This window comes from Ostrinia furnacalis, unplaced genomic scaffold (assembly GCF_004193835.3).
Source record: "Ostrinia furnacalis isolate ACB-3 unplaced genomic scaffold, ASM419383v2 OfSCF2279, whole genome shotgun sequence".
NCBI classification, from domain to species: domain Eukaryota; kingdom Metazoa; phylum Arthropoda; class Insecta; order Lepidoptera; family Crambidae; genus Ostrinia; species Ostrinia furnacalis.
In genome coordinates, this window is record NW_021132518.1 from 374,136 (window position 1) to 387,680 (window position 13,545).

At 36.5% G+C, this 13,545-nt stretch overlaps 1 protein-coding gene across 14 annotated transcripts in view; it reads left to right on the plus strand.

The window, feature by feature from the left end:
* The first annotated feature begins 3,281 nt into the window (after window positions 1–3,281).
* The window catches only part of LOC114354941 (fatty-acid amide hydrolase 2-A), a 46,278-nt gene continuing 36,014 nt past the window's right edge, over window positions 3,282–13,545 (plus strand). For 4 of the 14 annotated variants that reach the window (XM_028307563.1, XM_028307552.1, XM_028307566.1 and 1 more), the window contains exons 1-3: window positions 3,282–3,455; window positions 3,545–3,577; window positions 3,693–3,736. The gene's annotated coding sequence lies outside the window, so the exon portion shown is untranslated. Of the gene's footprint in view, window positions 3,456–3,544; window positions 3,578–3,692; window positions 3,737–11,370; window positions 11,521–12,521; window positions 12,706–13,545 lie in introns of those variants that run through there. The other 10 variants (XM_028307562.1, XM_028307554.1, XM_028307557.1 and 7 more) reach the window with 5 other exon arrangements.

A 13,545-nucleotide genomic window follows, 5' to 3' on the forward strand; every position in this document is an offset into this window, starting at 1 on the left:
TCATTAAGCACATCTCATATCGACGTCGTCTATCACCGGTTCCCTACAGAAATGCCTGTCATGTAAACGGTCTTCTAACACTAGAAGACAGACGAAATATGCTTGACGTTTGCTTCCTCTTTGATATAGTGCGGGATCGAGTCGACTGCCCTGAACTGGTGCAAGGCGTGAAATATTGTACGCCTAAACGTCGTACTCGTCACACTCCCTTATTGCATATACCGCAACGCCGCACTAATNTAATATTGTCCCTTTACAAAACGATCCTTGCTAAATCGGAGCAGCAAATCGAACGCACAGCGTTGAATAGAGCTCTGTGATTGGTTCGTGTGTCACCCTGTGCGTCCACGCGCACTGTGAGACCTCATAGTAATGTTTGTCAATACGGGCGAAACACTTAAACTAGATGTTGTCTGTTCTCATATTGATTTCCTTTACAATCATATTATCGGCCGTTTGGTGTAGTGGTTCAGAACGGACTACTATGCCGAGAGGTCCCGGGTTCGATTCCCGGCCGGGCAGAAATTGAAATGATGAATTTTAATTTCTGTGACGGGTCTGGGTGTTATTATGTATAATAATATACATATTTAAAAAAAAAGTATATAAGTAGTATATCCGTTAAGCTAGCACCCATAACACAAGCATATTAATTGCTTACTTTGGGGCTGGATGGCGCTGTGTGAGATTGTCCAAAGATATTTATATTGACTGTGACAACATAGACAGCCCTAGAAATAGATTTTGTGAGCCTCACAGACCCAATCGGGACGGCTTAACGCGCCCGTGTTCCGTGCCTCCAGTGGAATTATCACGCTTATCTCACAATCAGTTTGGTACAACACTGTGTGTTCTAAATAAACCGGTAGTTATTCCAGTACCATCTATCTGCCTTACTTGAGAAGTCCTTATTTTTTATCCGGAACAAGGAAGCTCTTGGCCTGTACCTGATTACCAGATTACCTGAGAACTATAACAACAAATTTAATAACCTTGATCTGTTTACTTGCTCAAAAAACACTTTTAAAATACAAGTACGTCGAAGCTTGAAGAAGTAATCCGTAGTAGTCTGACTAATTAACATTAAGAGGAAAAAAAAAAATTTGATGACACGTTAGAGTATTATCTTGCTAATATTGTGAATGCGAAAGTTTGGATGTCTGGATGTCTGGACATCTAGATGTTTGTTTCTCTTTCACGCAAGAACTACTGATCGGATTTTGATGAGACTATGCAGTGTTGTTGTTTATAGCCCAGAATGACATATTTGCTATGGTCTGTGGCGATCTGTGACAAACTAAATTTCGCGCGGGTGAAGCTGCGGGCAAAAGCTGCATAGTTGTTTATACATCCAAATACATATGCTTAATAAATGATGTTATGATCCGTAATGAGTTTAATCTCACGTGAGCGAAGCCGCGGGTAAAATCTAGTTATTATTAAATTGACCTACATCTTTTTTGGGTTGTCTGTGGGGTGAGTGATTATTTAATTTTGTTCGGGTATCTGATATCTATTTGTCTGTCAAACTATAAACCTTAGTTTAAGATTATATTATCTGTGGTTTAAGTAATTTAAATTAATTACATTTTAAGATAATTATAATTATACTTAATTTAGTCGTCAAATGTGGCTCAACTTTATAGGGTGTCAAAATGTATTCTCATAATAATATTATGTAAGTAAGTTATTTGTAATGTTCTAGTTTTCATCTTTTGGAGTTTGCGTCTCGGTAATCCGAACGGTAGATTTACTTTAAGGATATTCCAGGGAAACCTATAATTAGCCATACTTATAGTTAAGTTACTTTAAGATTTATTCATTGTAACGCCGTTGGTTCCTAAATAAAATAAAAAATAAAAATGAAATGTAACACTTTCTTTAGTTTTTCTGATGTATTTAGACACCCTTTCACAGCACAAACCGTCTTAATTAATTAAAAGTCGTCCGACGTGTTTACCAATTTTTCACTTTGACAGTTCATGTGACGTTTACGAGTAAGCCATTCTGAGCCCCGATTACGGTAACTTATAACGTCAACAATCCAGACACGCTTCTCGATTCTGCGATACGATTGGTCGTTCAACAGCGTACGTCAGCTGTTTTGACCAATCGTATTGCAGAATCAGAAACGCGTCTGGATTGTAGACGTTAAAAGTTACCGTAATCGGGGTGCTGGCTTACTAAAATCTGCCTCACCTTTCGTGCACTGACTATCTATCTAGGTTTTATTAATCTAAGCTCGTAGTGTATAAAAAAAATTTAAGAAAATAACTGTGTGCTCCTCCTACTACACTCGTAAGATGGAAAAAATGAGTAAGTAAGTACTTATGAAGCTATGCGGTTTGTAAGCCGTTTTTATAAGCAAGGCAGGTATTTACCTGAACATTTCTTTCTTCTGGGGTTCAACGTGTCTCACACACTCGGCTACAAGCGGCGTCTTCCACATTCTCAAGCGTGCAGCGTGCAAGCGTTCTTATTAATCAAACTTCGCTCGTAGTCTTCAGCATCCCTAACCCTCAGCCAAATGCATAATCAGGAATTTCTGAAAGAGACGATCACATGAAGCATCAAGTAGGAAATAATCGAAAAATATCAATCCCCGAAAATAAATAATTTCTCCGACGGAAACTTACCTCATGTGTGTTTAAATAATTTAAATCGTATCTAAAAAATAATCTTCGATGCATTTTGCATCGCACGATCCAAAACGTAATCCCGAAAAACTGTTAAATAAAATGCGGCTGCGATGCGACCAGTATTTTTCAAAGTAATTTGACAGCTCCCATGACCACATGACCAAGACGAGTCATAGACATTTTTGTTTTGTTTCGTGACTCCGCGATGCATCGCGGAGACGGACGTTCCATTTCATCATCCTTTTATGAAATCGCTTTTTAATCCATCCAGTTATAAGCCAATAGATCTTCTTATTTCAAAGAAGATTCTTTTAAAGCTATTAAAACTAAAAATTTTTTTGGCGGGTTTATGACAATAAATACAAAAACATACAAACCGAACGAAAGTAGAACTACGTTCCGTTATACCAGCTTAACATGCTTTGGATTGATACCATTGTTATTTTTATGAATATTTTATTTAATAATTATAATAAAATATTATGAAGAAATGTTAACCAAATCAGAAAAAAACTTAAATAGTTCTAAAGAATTAAATGAAATCTTTAAAAATCAATTTATCAAAAATTTATTGTTTCCTAAATTTTTATTGCATGTGTAACGGAACGTGGTAAATTTGATTGATTTGTGTTTTGTGTTTTGTTGGGTGGATAAATTTTTGAATGAAGTGCAAAATTGTGTTTGTTTATTGTATTTAATTATGCTTTGGCAATTAAAATCTGTGTTTTCTAGTACAAAAATATCTAGGAAGTTGTTCTAATTGTTATTATTGAACGGAGTGCCATGTTAAATGTGCTAAATCTTTGAAGATAGGAGGTAAGTCTACTTCGGTTTTTCACTCATCCTTTTCACATCTTAGTTTTGCTGAAAAAAATCAGTAACTCACTATATTTTTTGCATTTTAGGGAGCTTTGGTCAGCCATCAACTATAAAGAAAAGTGAGTTTCTTTTTTAACTTAATCTGTATGTCAGAAAAATTGGTGGTTTATTTGTATTACGTTTTTGATTTTATTTAAGTTTCGGCTCTTCAATTTTGTTTTATTTCTTTTTCAGTGAACGATCATTTAGAGATGTTTCCAGTAGCTTGTTTTAGTTTTGTAAGTATTTTATTTTCCACAGATATTCACCATATTTTATTATGCTTTTTGCTTTTTTACAGTTTTAGTTTTAATTTGAAACCTAGCACTACGCTGCCTCTTCTTTATACAACTATCTTTCATAAAATGATTTATTTAATTGATGTTCAAAGAGTGCAACTTGTTGCATAAAGTCTTGTATTGATTTTAATAATGATGCTGTTTGGTTGGTACTTCGTATTTTATATTTCAATTATTATTCTAGCTCATGAAAATATCAACTAGATAATTTAGAGTACCTAGTATAGTTTGCACAACCTTATTATTAAATCTTACACAACCTTCGATGTGACAAATGCGACAATAGTGAATAGACCCATGGTGTTAGTATCGAACTGCCCATTTAAGATCTGAGGATAGCTGGTTTGAAACACATAAACTGCCGTAAAAAAACTGGTAAAACCATTCCAAACAAGCATAGCTTAGCTGAAAGAATTATCAGGAAATTACCAGGGAATTAAGCTTTGGTATAAAAAAAAGGGGGGTTACAAATTTTTCATTTAAAATATCTTGTAAATCTAACCACTAAATTCATCCATTGCAAATGCATGCAATAAGTCCATTTATTTCTGAAATGCCAACATTACTATCTAGAATACAACCAACAGGCTAAGAGCAGAAATTAGTTGAGCTTTCTGCCATTTTTATATTTTTATAGCTGCGCCAGTGTGACTTCATATGTATGAAAATCCTGTATTGTCACCCAGCGTTATGAAAAATAGTCAACATCTTACTGAAAATACACATACAATTTCATGAGAATCGGTCAAGCCATTTGGAGGAGTTTTATCTCTAAATAGTAGGAAGTTGTGAGTTTCATTAAACTGATAATATTATTTTTATTTGGGAAGTATTAATCAGTGTCTGATAACATTTTCATTAAGAAAAAATTAGAAATCTAAAATCTAATGACCATGAGTTTAACTTCTCTTACCCTTAGGCCACACACATCGCGAAAACTTTTGGGCGCGACATTGATTTGACAGCGGAGCGAAGTCTTGCGACTACAAATGCAATAAAGCACTAAAGTATAACCGAATACTTGGCTACACACATTGCGACAGCGAGAATCTTCGGGTTATCGCGATGTGTGTGGCTGGCTCATCATGGGTTAGTTAGACAATTTGGCTTTTGATGGACGTGCGTTGGTAGTTTGTCCAGCTTCACCTCACTAGAGGTTGCGCCGCGGTGTTGGACAGTTTTTTTTAAAGATTATTAGTAATTACTAATACTCCCGTTAACCCCTCGTACTAAGCTAAATATGCTTGTGTCACGAGTGAGCTCACCACAATAGTCGAGCGGCGGCGGGGACCAAATCCGCGTTCCCCATATTACGAGTCGGCCAGTCCGACCCCTTCACCTTTCGGCTATCGTGGTTTCAAGTTGAAGTCCAGCCTTCGACAGGCCCTCTCTAGTTGGACGTGGGCCCGATCGCGCTCAAGTTAACCCAACACACGTCTATGGCCCACCTTCAAATGTCATTCTTTATGGAGGACACTGTGAATGGCGGGCGGTAAAGTCCTGGATCTGTCAATAGGCCGTATAGGCACGGACGGCAGATTTCAGATGACGCTTACTCGATTTCAGAAGATAAAAGTTAAATAAAGATCCAACCCCACCCTAAAACCTACGGGCGGCAAAACTGTAAATCCGCCACTGGGGCGGTTCGTGTGAGTTGGTCAACTCTTTTGATGTGCGGTACGATTTACCGCGTCAACACGACCCAACATCGTCAATACACGAACTACTTACCTCTTTACACTTGAAAGGTTTGACAAACAGTTGAACTGTTGGATTCGGAGCTGGTATTAGACCTCAATTATTTAAATGGCCAACTCCTTAGTGCCGATCCTCTTGTGTACAAACTGCATAGGACATGGAAGGAGAGTGGATCATACCCTTCATACCTTCGGAAATTCCTTTCCTGCCGCTTTAGCCACTTAGCTTTTATGGTCGGAACGTACGGTGGCTAGGCCCAAAACCACAAAAACCGGACTCGGTACTTAATTTGACTGGACATACCTTTTCAACCGACTTCAAAAAAGGAGGAGGTTCTCAATTCGACCCGTATGTTTTTTTTTTCTATGTTTGTTACGCGATAACTCCGCCAATTATGAACCGATTTGAACAAATCTTTTTTCGGCGTATAGGTAACACCTCAAGGGTGGTCCCATTTAAATTTAATAATAGAAAAAACAACCCCCAAGGGTGGAAAATTGGGGATGAACTTTTTTATACGCAATATCTCCGCCGATTATAAATCAATTTGAACGATTATTTTTTTGTTGAATAGGTATTATCAAAAGGGTGGTTTCATGCGAATTTGAAGAAAATATTTCACCCCCAAGGGTGGAAAATTGGGGATGAACTTTTTTATACGCAATATTTTTAATTTTTAGTTTTTTTTTGTGTTCACGCATTTGAAGTCGGTTTTTTTTTAAAGTTAATTATTTAAGCATCAATTATTATTCACTTGTTGTTGGTTAAGTGACAGTATCGCAGCAATACTCGTAAATGAATGAGAAAAAAATAAAGCAATAAGTAAGTCTACCTAAGTAGGTAATCCAGTTAAAAATTTACGTTTTTAATCTCTGGCCCACTGGGGCGGGGTCTGGGTCAGTCTCTTGGTAATTTCGTTGCTCTGATTACATTTACCTTAATATACCTTTGTTATAAAAACAATGACTGAAAGACGTGAGAAGTACACATCTCGAGGGTTCCTTATGCTTGAATGTAATGAAACTGTATATTGAAAATACAATTGAGTCTCTGTCTCAGTGAAGACTCTGTTAATTCTTAATTATGTGCCTTCTACTTACAAATAATTCCAATATGATGATTAATACCAACTAATGGTACACCTTCCTATTAATCTTTTAAATTTCCATAGCTCATTCCATTTTTTATTAATTAAACCATTAACGTAATGACCGCCAATTTGCCGCAATTAATAGACGGGTTAACGATTAATATAAAAATCTTCCGTAACGTATCGAAGAAACTTTTCGGAGTAATGATTAATAAGTTAATTGCCAATAATTTTAAACGATTTGACTAATGATACTCACTGTCCTTGCTCTGTAAGCATGGTAATTAGGAGAAGGTAGCGCTTTTGTATATCAAGTGACTAGCTTTTGCCCGCGGCTTCACCCGCGTGAAATTTAGTTTGTCACAGATCGTCATAAATTATAGCCTATAATGTTATTCTGGGCTATAAAAACCGTTCAGTAGTTTTTGCGCGAAAGAGTAACAAACATGCTAACAGACATCTAAATTCTAAAAATCCATACAAACTTTCGCATTTATAATATTTGTAGGATGTAGATACTTGTAAGTAGGTACATTAAATTCCAGTTCTAAATACTTGTGTGCCCGCTACATACGTAACAGGTATCTGTTAACGTATTAGTTTCAGAATACTTCAACAAATTCATCACAAAGGTAAAACCCTTCCCGTATTTCCAAGGGTCTAAAATGTTTCAGGTCTGAATTCCGCCTGAAATATCTCTCCATATTGCAACATTACGAGGGCTGCACTAAAAGTATCGGGAATGGAATATTTCCACTGTTCCAGTCATATTAAAATCTATTTAATTGCAAACTCCAGGGTTTTAAAAATCGTATACCATTTATTTATTTAAAAAAAGATTCTCGGTCGTATCACAAGGTCTTGTCAAACTTGTTTAGTCGTTGAGAAAATGGAATTGACTCGAGAAAATTCAAGAGCGATGATTTATTATGACTTTTGAAGTGGTTTAACACAAAAACAGTGTGTTGACCGGATGATTTCTGCATTTGGTAATGAAGCCCCATCCAAAACCACAATTTATCGCTGGTTTCCTGAATTTCAACGTGGACGTGTCAAGCTCAGTGATGATCCCCGTCAAGGTCGTCCAAAAACTGCAGTCACCTAAGAAAACGTTGATGCTGTGCGTAAGCTGATTGAAGAAGATCGACATGTGATATACCGCGAAATTCAGGCAACTTTAGACATTGGCATGAGTCAAATACAAATAATCTTGCATGAACAATTAGGTGTAAAAAAGTTGTTTTCCCGATGGATACCGCATTCGCTCTGTGAAGAGCAAAAAGCGGCTCGCGTTACTTGGTGCGTCAGAACTCTCGGGAGATTACATGCAGGATCCTCAAATGCTGTATACAACATCGTATCAGGTGACGAATCATGGATATACGCGTACGAACCCGAAACAAAAAACCAGTCACGAGTTTGGGTGTTCGAAAATGAATTAAAGCCAACAAAAATTGTTCGTTCACGGAGTGTTACAAAAAAAATGGTGGCCACGTTTGTCTCCAAAACCGGCCATGTTGCGACTATTCCTCTTGGGGGACAAAGAACGGTTAATGCAGATTAGTATGCTAGCATTTGTTTGCCACAGGTCGTTTCTGAACTCCGTAAAGAGAACTGCAACCGCCGCATCATCCTCCATCACGACAATGCGAGTTCTCACACCGCGCACTGAACAAAAGAGTTTTTAGAGCAAGAAAACATAGAATTATTAGTCCATCCGCCATACAGCCCCGACCTAAGCCCTAATGATTTCTATACTTTCCCTAAAATAAAGAATAAATTGCGTGGTCAGAGATTTTCATCACCTGAAGAAGCTGTGGAAGCCTACAAAACGGCCATTTTGGAGACCCAAACTTCCGAATGCAATGGTTGCTTCAATAATTGGTTTCGTGTATGGAAAAAATGTGTCAAATTTCGCGGAGAATACTTTAAAAAGCAATAAATACATTTTTCAATAGTAATGTTGTTTCACTTTTTTGATTCCCGAAATTTTCAGTGCCGCCCTCGTAGCATAATGTAGGCAGGTGAATGAGCTAGAGTTGGGAAACTGACGATACTTTATCGATTCTTTACCTTTTTAGTCAAATCACGTTTCGGTCATTCTAAATATAGCAGTAGTAATAGTTATTTTATTGACGCGTGGCGATTAAAAGTACACTGACCTTAATTGTACTTACTCGCAAGTTAAGTAATACGATATAGGTACCATCACAAAGACGTGTGTGAAACTTTCTTTGTTATCTTTTCCTCAGTGCTAAGGATCGTGCGTGACTCCATAATTTGTTTACACTTTCAATGAGCTCAGTTTACGCCACAACTCCTTGTCCAAAGCTTTCACCTACAGTATGATGTATCATGGTTAGAATAAAGGAAAATAGCTTCCTAATTTGTAACTGAGGATCTATCGTAATCGTTTTCATGGCATCTTATCTTATTTGCTGTCTCTTCGTCATGCAAAACACTGCACAGTCAAGTCTGTTTTTATGATTCGACGAATGTTGAACTAGACCAAACAAGGATTTAACGACTGCCTGCGAAATCGTAAGACAGTGATAGACGTGTGCATGTATTGCCATTTTGAAAGCGTTTGATAAAACAATTAGAACCCCAATCTGACTAGCTTATTATTTTATTATTTGACCACATACTAATCTCCTATTTCAGCGATTAATTAAATACAGTTAACTCTACCCTTAATGTAGCCTAAGACACAAATTACGAAACAAATCCCCAATTCAAACTCAATCATAGATTCAAGCCTGTGATTGATTGAATTTCAGTATCTAGAACAATCACAGACTCACAGACCCTCTATCCTTGAGTGTTCCCATAAAAGGGCCTCAGTTTATCGACATTACGACGATTGGTGACCACTTTCAGAGGTCGTAAAAACATCGATAAACTATTCCGGCGACACTAGAACGTGTGATATTGCCCGGAATCGTTTGCCGCCGTTCGTTGCACTCGCGAAATTACTGTAGGGACATAAATATGACATATTTTGCCATTTCATGGCTGTGATTGAACTAGCTGTAATCTGCATGTTAAATTTTCAAGCGGCATTTTTTAAGTTTTGAAGCGAATTAGAGACTAATTTGGCGTGGTAAAGCATTTTTCGTGTAAATGTTCTGGTGGATTTACACTGCGCGGAAATTAGCCGAGTCAAGTTAAAAAAACAGTGGAGTGGGGGATAAAATTCATTCATTTTTCATCCCCACCCCACTGTTTTTTTGACTTGGCTAATTTCCGCGCAGTGTAAAAGCGCCTTTCGTTTAGCCCTTGATTTAAGGCTTCTTTACGTCTGGCCGGGTCCTAGAGTGGTGCTAGTTGCTACAAACCTACGCCCTACGCATCGCTTGCAGTCTGGCATACAAATCAATAAAAACTCGATCAGTTATAAACTACACCGATGGTAATCTTCGCCTCGTGGATCCATTTAATTAATAGGCTAGTTTCCTAAAAAAAATTTTTTAGTCCGTTATGTTTAATATCAAAAAATATTGGACACATATATTTTTATTTGTCACTCTAACAAATAATTACATAGTTATGGTGCGTTGAAGTTCCGCACGACGTCACAACGTGCGGCACTTTTATGCACGCATTGACGTCACGGGCCTCTTCTTATGAACTTTGGCGCGCTTTCTCTCTTTAAATTTTCATTAGTTTGAAAAAGTGCAAAATACGTGTAGAGTATTTTTTGATAAGTTAACTGACGGACTAATTAAAACTCTTGCTTTTTGACCCAGGAAACATCCCTATTGTTACGATGTTTGCTAGAGTAACATGTTTGTCGTGTTTTATATTTCAATGTTTGATCTATTGTTGATGAAAAATACTAAAATAGTAAGACACGGTTCTGCTTGTGACCACGGCTGCAGCATAGCAGCCGTAACGTCAAGCCGTGAGTACATAATGTAACTCATTAAGGCTTGGTATTTCTTCTAAAGTAGGTATTTCGCGCTGTCAAAATCTGCGCGCGCAATTCTTCGCCGAAAACAGCGCGTCAAAGAGCTCCCGCNATGCCCAAAAAAAATCTTAGCCTGTTATTTTACTGTTTAGTACCTCAAAAATGAAAAATGAAAACCTCATTTTCGCCATTTTCACTGTTACCCGGCCTTAATAAACGTCGCGTTTCTTACTATTTTAGTTGAAATGGTACGCGAAAGTATAAAATGTGATGAAAAATACGTTGCTTTTTTAGCTATAATCGTGATTAGACTTAAAATTATTACTATTTTTGAAAACTAATGATGCAATTACAGTTAATGTAATGACATCATACAACATTTTTTTATGCAATACAAGGCAGGTATTTGACCGCATTTGCCCCTTAAACGTAATTTGAACCCGCAACTCTATGAGATTTCAGCCTGGAATTCGAACCTCGGTACAAGCCCGTTAGAGCCCTCGTCTTATTTGGCATTAAAGCTAATTATAAGAAAAGGGGAAATGGGAATCCCTTGTTTTCATGATTGTTAATTCTATTTCTTTTCCTATTTTTATAAATTACATTATTAATTTAATTCATACATTCATTTACTACGCAAAGAGCTTGCCTTTGCTTTATTTTGATTAGTTTTTCCTGTAAAACTGGTTTATTCAGGTTCCTTATAATTTCCTTTGTAAAAACTCAAATTAAAATCCTCTGTGACCGAAAGCAATATCCCACATAACTCAAAGCGCAATTTCATAAAGCACGCGTACGATCTCATTCGCGTACAAATTGAAAGTTTAAAGGAAAGCTTGAGTTTTCCGAGCGCGTAGATAACTCGGACCTTCAGTCGTCAGTCGGCTCGTAGCTACGGGCGAACGCACGCGTTTACGTTTACGCACGTAACGTAACGACACACGGTTACAGACTCTCTTGTTTTTGTTTTTGTGAAGTTATAGGAGCAGTTCGTTTGTTTTGGTGACGTAATAGAGGACGCGTAATGTAAGTTAATACTTGGAATACATTTTCAACCGACTTCAAAAAAGGAGGAGGTTCTCAATTCGACCCGTATGTTTTTTTTTTTTTTTTTCTATGTTTGTTACGCGATAACTCCGCCAATTATGAACCGATTTGAACAAATCTTTTTTCGGCGTATAGGTAATACCTCAAGGGTGGTCCCATTTAAATTTAATAATAGAAAAAACAACCCCCAAGGGTGGAAAATTGGGGATGAACTTTTTTATACGCAATATCTCCGCTGATTATAAATCAATTTGAACGATTATTTTTTTGTTGAATAGGTATTATCAAAAGGGTGGTTTCATGCGAATTTGAAGAAAATATTTCTTCCCCAACGGTGGAAAATTGGGGATGAACTTTTTTATACGCAATATTTTTAATTTTTAGTTTTTTTTGTGTTCACGCATTTGAAGTCGGTTTTATTTTTTAAAAAAGTTAATTATTGTGGTCGTTTTTTGGCAGTAGGTAAGCTTGCTTTCTGCTGATAAGAAAGTCCGCAGTGCTTAAATTGTTTCTAAAGTTTCAAAAGCAGGCCTAAATAAAATAAATCAATCAATGAATTTATTTTGATGAATTTTCATTATTGTTAAAGGTTTGATTAAGCTCTAAAGATTCATATAGCTTACCTTTGAAGTATTTATAATTGTAAAGTTAATAAAACTATGAACATTTTATTGTGTTTTTAGAAAATGACTGTTCCAGAATGATTAAACATTTTAGGGACGCGATGAAAACTTTCCATTACGAACCAAAATCCACGTGTGGGCGAAGTTGCGCATAGAATTTAGTATAGGTTACTCTGTCTCTTTAATTATCACATTGAATCAAATATTAATTTAAATTCAAAGACACATTGGATCTTAAACAAAGAGTATCGAAGGGGATGAAATAGGGGATGCAAGTTATTATTGCAACGATGACCGACATCAAAGGGCGGTCGCGCCGCGCAGATACCTGTCAGATCTCTCTCAGTCCGTCAGTCGGCCCGCGGACGTCGAACGAGCGAGTGGTTTCGACTGCGCGTTACCAACTAGCTGTTTACAATACATTCGGAGTTTTTGTTTTTATTGTTTTCGACTGCGTGTTACTAAATTGTTTACTTGCTATACTTTCGGACTTTTGTGTGGTTATTGAAGCTTCATTTGTTTTGGTGACATAATAAATAGCGTAAGTATTGTCTTCATCACTTAAAACTAACTGTTGCTTTTTAGGTTTATTGGCTTTTTGGAAATTTTTATTGATGGATGTTTTCTATGTTTGTTAATTTATCACGGGATTGTTGCAAAATACGCTTTGTAAATGAATTTGGATAGGTACTTTTTTATTTTAATCAAAAGATTTACTTAATGTGAGTGAACCCATACAGTGTGGTCGTAAATATAATATTTATTGCTCTTTTCAGCTATTATAACTATGGTAACATTTGTGGCATACCATGAAAATAGCATTTCACATAAAATTGTGTTCGTATGTGAAGTTTTCTTTTAATTTTATGCAAGTTTGCCTCTGTTTTAAAATGTAGAGTTATTTTATTATCATTTTAAGCATATCCTTTTCATCCTAGTTCCATTAAATCTATTTTGCTCTGATTGTGCTTATATCCTAACTTCAACAATTCATTTACCTTCTGCTGTGAGTCTAGAATCTAGATCTAGGTAAACTAACTACAATCTAAGTTATCACTTTGTTGCCGAGTGACCTATTTCATCTGATTGAAAACATCCATATTTTCCATTGTAACGTAAACTTTACAGAACAACTAGTTGTAGGAATCGTTTATTGAATCAACATAAGGTCTTTTTCTCTGGAAAATTTCCGTAGAGTGATATAAGTAGCTTTGGCACGGAATGGAAAATATTATTTTCTTTTACAAATGTGCGTAAATCTGTATTGATCGCTGCCCACTTGTTGAGTTTCAAACAGTTGTTTTTTATTATCCTTGCTGATGTGATGTGTCATAATTGTCTGGTTTTCTATAAAGTATTGTTACATATTTAATTAAATATT